The 12,106-nt window shown below is 35.6% G+C and overlaps 1 long non-coding RNA gene across 1 annotated transcript; it reads left to right on the forward strand.

Annotated features, from left to right (window-relative positions):
• Positions 1-3,606: 3,606 nt before the first annotated feature.
• Positions 3,607-9,882, forward strand: LOC309452840. The gene is made up of 4 exons (XR_014186638.1): positions 3,607-3,673; positions 5,486-5,550; positions 6,543-6,659; positions 7,938-9,882. It is a non-coding gene; the product is annotated as an uncharacterized lncRNA (long non-coding RNA).
• The last annotated feature ends 2,224 nt before the right edge of the window (positions 9,883-12,106 follow it).

A 12,106-nucleotide genomic window follows, 5' to 3' on the forward strand; every position in this document is an offset into this window, starting at 1 on the left:
AAGGTTGTGGAGTCTCCTACTCTGGAGGCATTCAAGACCTGCCTGGACGCCTTCCTGTGTAACCTCATCTAGGTGTTCCTGCTCCGGCAGGGGGATTGGACTAGATGATCTTTCAAGGTCCCTTCTAATCCATAACAATCTGTGGTTCTGTGATTCTGTGATCTTTTGAGGTCCCTTCCAATCCCTAACATTCTGTGATTCTGTGTGTATTGCCTATTTACTAAGAATGTGGCTATTGAGCATCGACTTAGAACAACTTAGTATGTGCTGTTTTCACTAATGTTTGCTCTCACTGGATGTGCTCTAATTTCTGAAAGAATTATTTAATAACTTGTATATACATCCATTGACAAATAAAAGAACCTACACGTCTTTGTCAAAATCTCACATGGGTAACTCCTGACAATTATTTTATCAGCATTTAATGTTCATTATTTCTGGTTGCACTTCTAATTGTTTTCTGCAAACTAATCCTCACTTCTCAGACCTTCCCAGTGACCAGTCTACTGTCTTACAGTACGATGGACAAATTCCTTCTGTGCTATGTTGGGCTGAACAGCCACAACAATCTTTCTTCCACCTACCCTTACTTCTATTAGGAGTGACTCATAATCATTTTCCATAAACTTGTCAGAAAGTTATGTTAAGAAAAGGAAGGAAAACACACTGCCTAAGAATTTGGAGCCATTTTGTAATGTGTTTATGGTAACATCTCTGATGTGCACAAGTTATTGAAGACACATCCAAGGACAATACCAACAACCAAATAATGCACCATTCTGTGACTTTCTGTTACACATTTTTTTCCTGAGCAAGGAAGACATAACTCCTATTTTAATATAAGAGCTACAAAACTTGGCATTGAGCATGTATTTTAGGATGTATATTACTAGACCCTCATTTAGTAAACATTTTTCATGTGCATTCTTACCTTTGGGGAATTGTAACTTAGAACATATTTCATACCTGTTCTGAAATACTTGAGAAACTCATATTGAAGATAACATAATTCTATCACATTTACCCTTAAGCTACAATGTCTAAGGCTGCTTAAGAAATAAAACTCAATTCCTTGTCTGACTAGATGATTAAGATAGGCTTATGGAATGAATCCGCTTGACAGAGAATATACTGAGGCATCACCAGTAGAACTCCTTTTCTGAAACTGATGAATTGGGAATATCTACTTAGCTTAAACCATGTGTAAAAATAAGTGACTAGGTACAAATAGCTGCCTGAGTGCTTAAGCTGTATTTTGATGCTGAAGTACTAAACAATAGTTCTAGTGTTCCCAGAGTTCCTTAATATATGTCTTAAAGAATATATGTATTTTTACCCCAGACAATGAGCCATGGTTCATGTAAAAGATTTTGGAAAGTAACTTTCTAGTTTGATTTAAACTCACACATGTTTATGAATGAGATTTGAATCTGGATGATGCCATGTGTTTATATCATTGCATTTGCCAGAAATCAGAAGATTGATTGCTTTTTATTTTGATAATCTTTCATTTGCGCTTTTAGAATGGAGCTCATAAGTTATCATGTGTTGAGTATCATGGATATTTTTGTTGTTTTTAATAGTGCTCAGACTGGAAAAATCTTTTGTGACATAATCAATGACATATAGTCACAAATCTACATAGTGAAGTACCATGCTTGACCCTGACAACACACTGTGTAGTAGTCTTCAAACTTACATATGTCTGTTCTTAACTTCATTTGTTTGTCAAGTACTTCTGAATTCACCTCTTGATTAAACTATATGAGAGCTAAGTTAAATGCCATTAAAACAATATTTGCAAGATTGAGTCTGGATTGATCTAGATCAGGAGTGCATGTCTAATTTTATTTTGCTGTTGTTGTGGAGATAAATTAACTTCAAGGATAAAATAATGTGTCATTAAAATATACGCTATAGTTAATGTATGCAGCATACAAATGTTGAATATGCAATTCTCATGCATTGTCATATATTTTGATATCAACCTACCTATTAGCATGAGTGCTGACCCACACCCAAACTGAACAACAGATTTGAAATTGGTGCCTGCAGTTACAAGCTAATAGAAACTGATTAAAGAAGTATTAGGATGTACATAAAAATAAGGTACCACATTAATGAAAACCACACAGACTCTTACAAATGTCAACACTTTAAAAAGAACATTTTAAGGAATATTCTGCCTTTTTATGAGAAAGAAACAGAAGTCTGTGGGGTTTTCTCCCCCATATTTAAAAATTTTGGTTTGTAGTAAATTCATGGACCTTATTAACAAAAGAAATAGTAATTCTCATCACACAGAGAATTCTCACTAACATTTGAGGTGTGTGGTGCTGCATGTTGCAAAATCCTATGTGTATTTCTGACCCCTTGGCTTTATCAGGTCTTTTCTGACAGCTGGTTTACATGATGATTTTATGATGTTAACATATGCCTGTTAAGCATAATGTGATTTATATTTTGTTTTCACTCTGTGTTGATGTGAAAATGTAAAATCAAGTCTGCAGAAAGGAATTTTTAACACAGTAAACCATGTGTTAAACCATTTACTGTTCTCTTATTTTTCCTTTTTCAGAAGAAAAATTCTGTTCTCTCTGGTTTGATACACACAGAAGATTTGAATATATTCACTTAACCATGTGTAATAAATATCATAAAACTTGTGGAACAGAAGCATTGTTTTGTTAGTATGATAATTCTATTGTCAGTCTTAAGGTTTAACTTACTCATCATTGAAGCATATTTCTGGCATTTTGAAATAAGCGGTGGAGCAGGGAGAATCAGAGGAAAAAGAAGAGCAAATGTGTAAGAAAGCTTTGCATCAAATTATTTACGTACACTCTCTTTCATCCCATCTAACTTTACACACCTAATTGATGTGCCTAAGACACTGACACAGTCATTTTAAAGTGAATTGAGAGGGAATATTAACATACATAAAATTGGATAGCTATCTTCTTTGACTACATAAGGAGTTATGGACAACATGCTTTGAGTTTAGGTGCCTCATTTGGGAACCTGAAACTAGGTACAGTCAGCAGATGCTGCAGGTCAGACCTGCAATGAATTAAGTAGAGACTCCCATTAGATTTAGTGAAGAGGCCCCTTAAATGCATTCATTACATTTTATATCACTGCTTTTAATCAGAAATAATATAATGAGAAACAGGAACACTGGGTTAATAAAATAATACTGGTGAATACATGTTTAATCCTAATTGTTTTTAAAATATTTCACTACCTCTGGATGAGAGTGAAGAATTCAAACTGGGAATTTTACAGTTTTTAGTAGAATTTCCTTCTTAAATATTCACATTTGAGATTTATATATATGTATGGCTGTCCTTTCAACCCTCAAGCATATGTTGTTCAGTGAAGGGAGACTGCAATTATCCAGTCCTTAAAAATAGTTTTTGCTGGATCAGGCACATCCTCAATTGTCTGTGTTGTTTTAAGACTTAAATATAGTTTACTGTGTTTCCCACAGGAGCTGTAACTTGAGTGAGTGTTTCCAAATTAAGATTCCATTGAGAAAATGGACTTTATTTAAAAATAACAATTTCCCCACAGAGATGCCAGTTCTGCAAACACCTATCTTGTGTCCTTTACTCAACAGAAAAGCAGGTTTGAGCAGTGTCTGACCAGAATCCAGAAGTTCCAGCAGACTCAGGTATTACCTGATAGTGTAACTTTTGGGGGAGAACATCTGCATATGTAAAGTTTGAAGAAGAAACATTTGGGGGGGATACTTGCCAGAAAAGAACTACAATCCGTATTATGATTAGAACACCACTGTGTTTGACTTCTGTAATTTGAGACTTTGCCTTGTATACTCTTGTATTTCTCTGTTAAGTAAGCGATATTGTTACCGAGGCTGGACAGGGACACGGTAATTAGTAGTGCGAATAACAGACCTACCTGTGTTTGTAAACTTAATGTCTGACATAGATTAACCACAATTTGTGTCTCCAGTCCTAGAACATAGCCTATTTGGTGTCATTCCATGTTATATCTTCATATAAGCACTGTCAAACTTTGTATGGCGAGGATAATAGAACCTAGGAAAGACAGTCATCCCACATTTTGGTACAAAGTGAAAGCACTTCATCAAAGAAGAAATGCTGGCCACTGGTACAGTTCTTTTGTACAAAGAGCTGGTGGAAGGGGTGCTAGAAGAAAATTCAGCCCTAGTGGAAACGGTATGGAAATGCCTGTTTTATGGAAAGTTGGGTAAATAATTCTGTCTGATGCTAATGCAGAAAAGCAGCTAAATTCCAGTTATTCTCTAGCAAAATCCTGCCTAGCTCTACACAGCATTTGAGATATATTTTGACTTAAGTGGTTCCAGTCCCACCGAGGAGTGAATAGCACTTGTGAATATTGAATAAAGGCACTCTTTAAGGCTCTGAAGCAATTAATAGCTACTCATATGCTTACTCAACTCACATGGATAGTCAAAGGACTCCCACATGTCAGAGGGGAAGTGGCTGAATGAATCTCTGCAGGTCTGGGCTTAATTCAGCTAAGTGTAGCTTTTTTTTTTTTTCTTTTCTTTTCTTTTTTTTTTTTTTTTCCCTGTCATTTTCCCTGCAATATAATGCTATTAAATTTATTTTGCCATATTGCCTGATATTTCAAGGTTAATTTCACCAGAATGTAGTTCTGGTTTGAACTTCACATCTTGCCTTTAGCAAATTAACACCTTTTCACCTGTATTTCTTATTTAATTGTGTGGTCAACTGCTGCAAGAGAAAATATAAAGATCTTGAAAATAACACATTGGCTGTAGTGAAAAAAAGCAATAAAGAAATTGTCACAGCTTTCTCCCATTAATGTATTGAAAACTGGTAGTGCTGTTATTCTTGCCTTAGGTCCATGCAGACAGTCACAGCTAAATAGCATCTCATTTCAAATAGGTGCACTGTTATTGAAGACATAGTTATGCCTCATGGTCGTTATTGCTTATTTATTAAGATTAATTTTGATCAGATTTGCCTAGCCAGTAGCCCATCTAAGCACAAATCTACCTGCATACATATCAAATAAACACTACAAAAATATACTGTTTCTAAAGTACTTAAGAAAATGCCACGAATAAAAAGGTAATCTACATAAGCCTTACACTTATTAGTGAACGTTAATTTGTGCATAGAAGTCCCTGTGAGGTTAAAGGATTTCTCCACACAGGTATGACAATACCATTGTAAAGGCAGAACAATGACCAAAGCAATGTCCAAATATGATGTCTGTATGTTTTCCCTAGGTCTAAAATTTAGGCATATATGTTTAGGTAGTTATCTAGTCTTCTAAAACAGTATACAGAAACAGACAGAAGACATCTGAGACCCATATATGGATAGACTGAACTTCCCATCTCTCTTTAATATTATAGAGTATAACTATGTAGATGGTTTAAGTGCAATGGATCACCTACAATACATATTAAAGAAAACCTTTTTACTCTTGTGCACTTTTACCAAAGGACAGCAAGGTATCTGTTACTGACTTGAAGAGCAACAAGAATGCTGGAGTGAGCAAGTTTACAAGGTAAGTATCTTTCTATTCCCACACAAACATACATAAAAGTATAGTAATGATACACAGGCATGGTACTCTTTCTGCCGCTGTTAAGAGACAAACTGAGCGTCTTGCCTTCCCAGATTTTGCAAATTTTCAGGGAACATTCTGTGCTATTACTTCTAAACTGATGACAAGCTCGAGGCTGAAAAATCTATTAATAAGGCACTTACTGGTCAACTGATGTATCTTACTTTCTTAGAAAAGCAACTTTTTCTCTTGCTTTATAACTGCTGCATGAAGTCAACTGAATGATTATGACCTGCTGGTTCCACACTAAGCATTCAGGACTGTTGGGGAACAATATTCTTGAATACCCTAATAAAAAGACTTAGTCAATTTCTCGTAAATTACATTTGCAAAATAAACATCGAGACCTGTACTAAATATGGAAAAGTGCTGTGAAACCCCCTTACTCAGAAAGCACTTTCTGAGTTACTGTTTCTATGGCATCCTTCACTTATTTCATTCCCACTACTGCAAGAGATTCAACAAAATCCTTATGCATACAAGCAGGTGCTTTGATTTTGGAATTGCTCATGTGCTTTAAATTAGACATCTGCTGAAAGGCCTTGTTGAACAAGACCTGCTGTCTCATTTTGCTTATCTTTTCAATTTGCTAGAAGAACTGCATCATAAATTTTCTTTGTACAAATGGTTCACAAGCTATACCTTCTGTTTTATGGGCTAGATATAGGCTGAATTTTGTTGTTACTAACCATGATGTTTACAGAGTAAATAGTTCTATGTGTGCATTGTGTTAGGACAACATCATGGCTCAGAATGCATTGTAGAAATTCAAAATTCCTGTACTGCTACAAAATTATTATAGAAAAAAAAATCACAGTATCACAGAAAATAAGGCTCTGATTTTGTAAAATAAAGTATTCAATAACAGTAGCAGTTTAAAACACATCTGCTTTTAAAATATACATTTTTTTAAAGTTTTGATTTTATTTCAGGTTTCTGTTTGTTCAGAATGTGCTCATACAAACAACTGTGCAGAGTAAGCCAGGATTAAGAAACAGGAAAGAGAAATGAAGGACAGAGGGAGATAATAAGTGCAGGAAGGCAGCAAGGTAATATTGCTGCAGGTAATTTTGTGAAATTACTAAATAAGGCTATAGAAAACTTAGAAGTGTTACTGAGTCTATTCTTTTTTCCAAAATAGGATGTTACAGAGGCACCTCAAAAGTCAATTCAGGCAGGCAACAAGCTCCAAACAGACTTTATTCTAACCAAACCTGTTGAAGAGAAATAAGCAACAAACAAGGTTTATAAAAAATTATTCAGCACTCTGCTAACATTATACAACACAGGCTCAGATACCAGTTATGAGTTCAATTACTACACAACTGACTCAAATCTCAAGGAGATTAGATCTCAAAACTCCAGACTAGTGATTCAAAATGCGTATCTTCCCACTCTGTATAAAAACAAGGACTCTCAAAGGTACCCAGATCACTTGCCAGGTTGGTAAGGTGTCTCAGGCCCCAGGAAATGTGCCTTAGATGGCCAGTCTAAGGAAGAGATTCTTTAACTACATACCTATTGCATCAATGAAGATCTATTGCTCTCCATTTATACCCTAGTTGGAGCTCTGCTGTGGTCACTTAAGGTCATTCTCTCAGTTGAGGCATCTCATTGGTCAAAGGCCCCATTTGTCAACCAAGGGGTTGCATGACCATAGTGGTCCATCAGCCTAGAAACTTCTGTTGCTCTCAGTTGGAGAGGGCGTGGAGGGAGAAAAGACCATCTGCCACATAGGATCAGGGCTAACCGATGTTTGTCTAACTTGTTTTTAAAGACTTGAAATGGTAGAGATTTCAAGATCAGTCTAAGCAATCTGCTCCTACAATGATCTTTATTGTCATATAAATTAAAAAAAATACATAAAACACTAGTACTATTGTTATTACTACTGTTAATAACAATCTTTATTCCCTTTACTTTGACTGCAAGTGTTCTAATTTTTTTTAAATACAAAAAAGCTTTGCAACAGGGAACATTGCTAATTTTTTATTGATAATTATGTGTAAATTACAGCGGTGCATTCCAACTGTATAAATATTTACCAAGTACATATATAATAATGACTGTCATTAATAAGCTATATTTTTTGTTATTTTTCTTTTATTTGCTAAAAAAAGCAAAAATAATATAATTCAGCTAAATCCCCATAAAAAATGCTGTGGGCTTTAGAATAATTTCACATGACTCAAGACAAGCTATTTGCATCTTGCCTGTAAAGCATATATATAGTCTTATTGCATTGGAGACTGATTCCTTTCAATTCCAGTCTGCATCCCCTATTACAATTCTTCAGTAGTAAGTGGTATTTCTTAATGTCTTCACAGGTATTAACTACAGTTACTGTGGCATTAATAGGAGCTTTCACCGCTTTTTTTGTTTCTTTGTGTGAAGAGAAGCTGCAACTCTGGAAGAAATGTCCAACCAATAAATTGTGGCATCATGCGATAAGCTACAAAACCAGGGGGAGAAACTGCACTGTGTCGCATTGTGAAGGACAGTAGTTAGGCTTATGCCAAGAAAACTTCTATGTCATAAAATTATTGGTGCATTTTGCCTACAGAGCCTGAAAAAAGAAAAAGAATCTGCCAGCTGTTCAGCATTCCCAGTGTGCAATTCAGACCTAGTAGTGTACATATCCTCCCTGCCAGCACTGAGGATATAAACACTGTTTGCATTAGCATATCTTTTAAAGAGTCACTAGAACCTCTGAAGCTTCTGGAAGCATGGGAAAACTCAGTGTCAGTGTGTTTTACTAGTTGGCAGTTGCTTTTGATGACTGTCAGCTTGTTATTCAACCAATCAGTAACAATACTCCTGTAGCTCAGAAACTTCAGGTACCCAAGGACTGGTGATGCTCTACAGAATGAGTGTAGAAGCAAGATCGATTTTCCAAATAAACACCTTAAATCTACTAGCTGCCTGATTCCTCCTGTCAGATTGAAGAACTGGCCATGACAGATGTCACTTTTGTGTAAACAAATATATGTGAAACCTGGAAAACACCGGTTTTCTGAACTCAGATCCAGATAACTTACAAAAGTACCTCTGAAATACGTAGTGAAAATAGTATTTTTTAGCTGCATTTAAACGATATTTTTGACATTACAATAATTATCAACGTGGGATTCAAAGGATTAAAAAAAGACTGTTTTGAGGAATGTGATTTATATGACTTTGCTAACTATTACTTCTGTGACACAGCTATTATAGGATACGAATTGGTGAAGAGGAACCTATTCTTGTTGCACATAGGTTTTATTTACAATTTTCAGTGAACTGCCATCCACTCTCTGCTTCTCCTTTGTAATTCTACATATGCTTTTCTTCCTAATATAAGTCAATTTGCACTGTGCTTGACGCAGGCTAAAAGGCAAGTTCTCTTTTTCTATATGTGGCAGCACTAGCTTATTATAAATGTTGCTGGGCTTCTCTTTCTTGAAAGAATAGATGAAAGGATGCCTGGACAGCCTATGGTTTCTGTGTAAACTAATTGTATTTGAAATGTAGAGATTCAAAATTCAACCAGTTTTTTTCATATACTGAAGATAATACTACTATTTCCCTCATGTATGCTTCCTGATGCCTAGTTAAAGGTGATTAGATTGAAACCATAGCTGCAATTTTGTCTGGATTCATTATAAAAGCAAACAAACAAAAAACCAACCAAACAACCAACCAGAACCCCCCCCGTCCCCCCCCCCAAAAAAAATCCATAAAAACAAAATCACTGAAAATTAGGGCATATTTGTGGGCTTCTGGAACTGTTTGCTTTTCTAATGAGAAACTCTTCTAAATACAACTTTCAAAGCATCAGTTTCTAGAATACTGAAATTCTGCCATACAGATGCAGATGTTCCTTAATGATTAGCTGTGTTTTGCTCTGGAATTCAATGGTATACTGTCGCTGCAGATCTTCAGGTCAATACCCCAAACAAATTCTACTGAAGAAATCTCTGGTCCATATTGTTTTTTTGCTTCAAGTTCTGTTACAACAACACAGTCTTTCCTCTGAGTGTCCTCACCTAGTCACCTGAGGGAGGGTCTTCATTTTATTGGAACTTATTTTCATATAATAGAGGAACTAGCTTTTTGACTGTCATTATCCTATACTACATTCTTACATTCCTCTTTAGGCTTTTGAAGTAAGAAATACACTGGAATCTTTATTTTTTGATAAAAACAGGACATTGTGGAATACATGCTGTACCACACCAGTGGCTACTGCTTTATGAACATTTAGTGGGAAAAAAATTCTCTTACTACCTTTGATGATGCTTTACAAGACTGGAGAGCTAAAAGTATGACCACCAAATCCAAACAGAAAATATATGAGAAGCATACATTTCCTGAGTCACTGCTTGATAAGGAAGGAAAAGAAAAATTAAATGTTATTTAGTTGCCAGACATCAGCTTCCATCCTAAACCAAAATTTATAGGACTGATAACTTCCATTACTTTTCTGCATCAAATTACCTTTTTTTTTTTTTTTGCAAAACAAAGACATTAATAAATTTGGACTCTCTTCTACTTTTTTGTATGTAGCTATGCCTGAAATAGATGACAGACTATGCAGACTATACACTAGCAAATGTATGCCAAAGACATAAGACATTGTCACAAAATTTCCTATAAAATATGTTCAGAGAAGACTAGACATCTAAAAGCAGAACTTTTCAAAACTGAATGCAGTTGTTAGACTTGTTCTTGTTTAGGATTTCAAAATGCTGAGTGTCAACTCCAATTAACCTTAACTAAATACACACTTAAACTCTATTGTTTCTTAAAGGAATAAGACCTTTTCCAAGGGGGTCCCTGTCATTTCAGATAATTGTAACATTGTTTTTATGGCTGGCTTAGCTCAGTTAAAGTTCTATGTAGTTGCTAAATATGATGATAAAAGGTGGATGAAGCAGCAGATGAAATGCAAATATTTTTTTTTTTTTTTCCCAGACAGTAATGATAAAAAAAAAGAAACTTTAGGACCTCATTTGAAAACTCACCCAAAGACCTGCAACTTTTATGCAAAACAGTGGCCAATTTTAATTTCAAAGAGGATGGGCTCTTTTTTTTTTTTTTTTTCTGTGTATGCATGTGGTGCATATAAATTTTGCTCTTAAAATCTGAAATGGAGACATTCTTTAAATACATTATAGTTTACTGTAGTCTTTGCCAAAATTCTTCTTTGCAGCTTTGTATCAGGCTATTACTGGAGAAATCTTCATCTTGCCTTCTTTCCAAGGATCTACGCTTGTGCCAGCTACACCCACTTTCCAAAAGCCATTGACTCTGCCCACTACTGTGACAGTTCTTTTAATCACCATCTCCCTCTCAAGTTTGCAGCAGCTTTTATCCTCTAGAAAGTTTAGACATTCCGTTCTCTTTTCCTCTATATTCATCCTAAAAATCTGTCTTCAATCCCCTCTGCTATAGTAATTATTTGAAAAAACAAGATTTAAATTAAAAAATTATCATTGTGATTATTAGCTAGGGCTTTACTTAGGGAAGCAGAATGTTGGGAGAAGGTGAAATAGAGCACTGCCAAAAATCAGTTAATTAAAAGTAGGATAAAAACTGCATTAGGGCTAACATGCAATTGCAGTTTAGGTCACAAGTGAAAATATGCTGAATCTCATTCTAGCATTTCATTCTCATATAGATATTTTCTTTTCAGCTTCAGTACTTTTGTCCAGGAGCTCTGTAAAACATGTTCCATAGAAAACTGGGCAAAATGTAATGCTGAAGACTTAATGGTGAAGTCATTCCTCTTTTCTTTCTATACTCTTGTTGAGGATATATGCACTTTGAGGCAATGGATCTAACATCTAATATTTCTCTGTAAACTACTATTCAGAGTTGGAGTACTGTGAACATCATAATCCTATGGAGTCTCTCTTAGAGGGATTTATTTTGACAATCCATACCAAAAACACATGTACGCAACTGCCTTCTCTTGCCCACCTTTCCTCTTTCTCTTGTTGCAGTTTGTAATAAGCTGGAGTTGACTCAATTTGTGATCACAACATGTGTCCATACCACCTGGTACACACTCCTGGGTGGCTCAGAGGGAGGGGTGCCTGCCTCCCTTAGGGAACTGTGTACCACAATTCTCCTTCATGGCAATTATTAAGGCTAGAGAATGACTTTGTGTTGCTACTCTTGTGTATATGTCAAAGAGAGAGGAACACTTTTTAACCCTTCTTGCAAGCTAGGAGCCACCCGAGACCAACTGGTGCCCTGTATAATGTTACTTTTCCCCATATTCTAAAATAATAGTTCTCGTCCCACTAAATTTCTGGAATTTCAGTGAGAAGTTCTATTCACAGCTAAGATAATAGTAAAACTAATTTTCTTCAGTGGAGCCAAGATATTATCCTGTATCAAAAAAACCCTGGAAAATCAATGGTTTTCTCAGTAGGGCCCTGGCAGGAAAGCCAGATCAGACTATAGATCCAGCTAAAATTTAAATTGACCACAGAAACAGAAAAATAAATCA

This window comes from Streptopelia decaocto (assembly GCF_964273445.1).
Source record: "Streptopelia decaocto genome assembly, chromosome: 1".
NCBI classification, from domain to species: Eukaryota; Metazoa; Chordata; class Aves; order Columbiformes; family Columbidae; genus Streptopelia; species Streptopelia decaocto.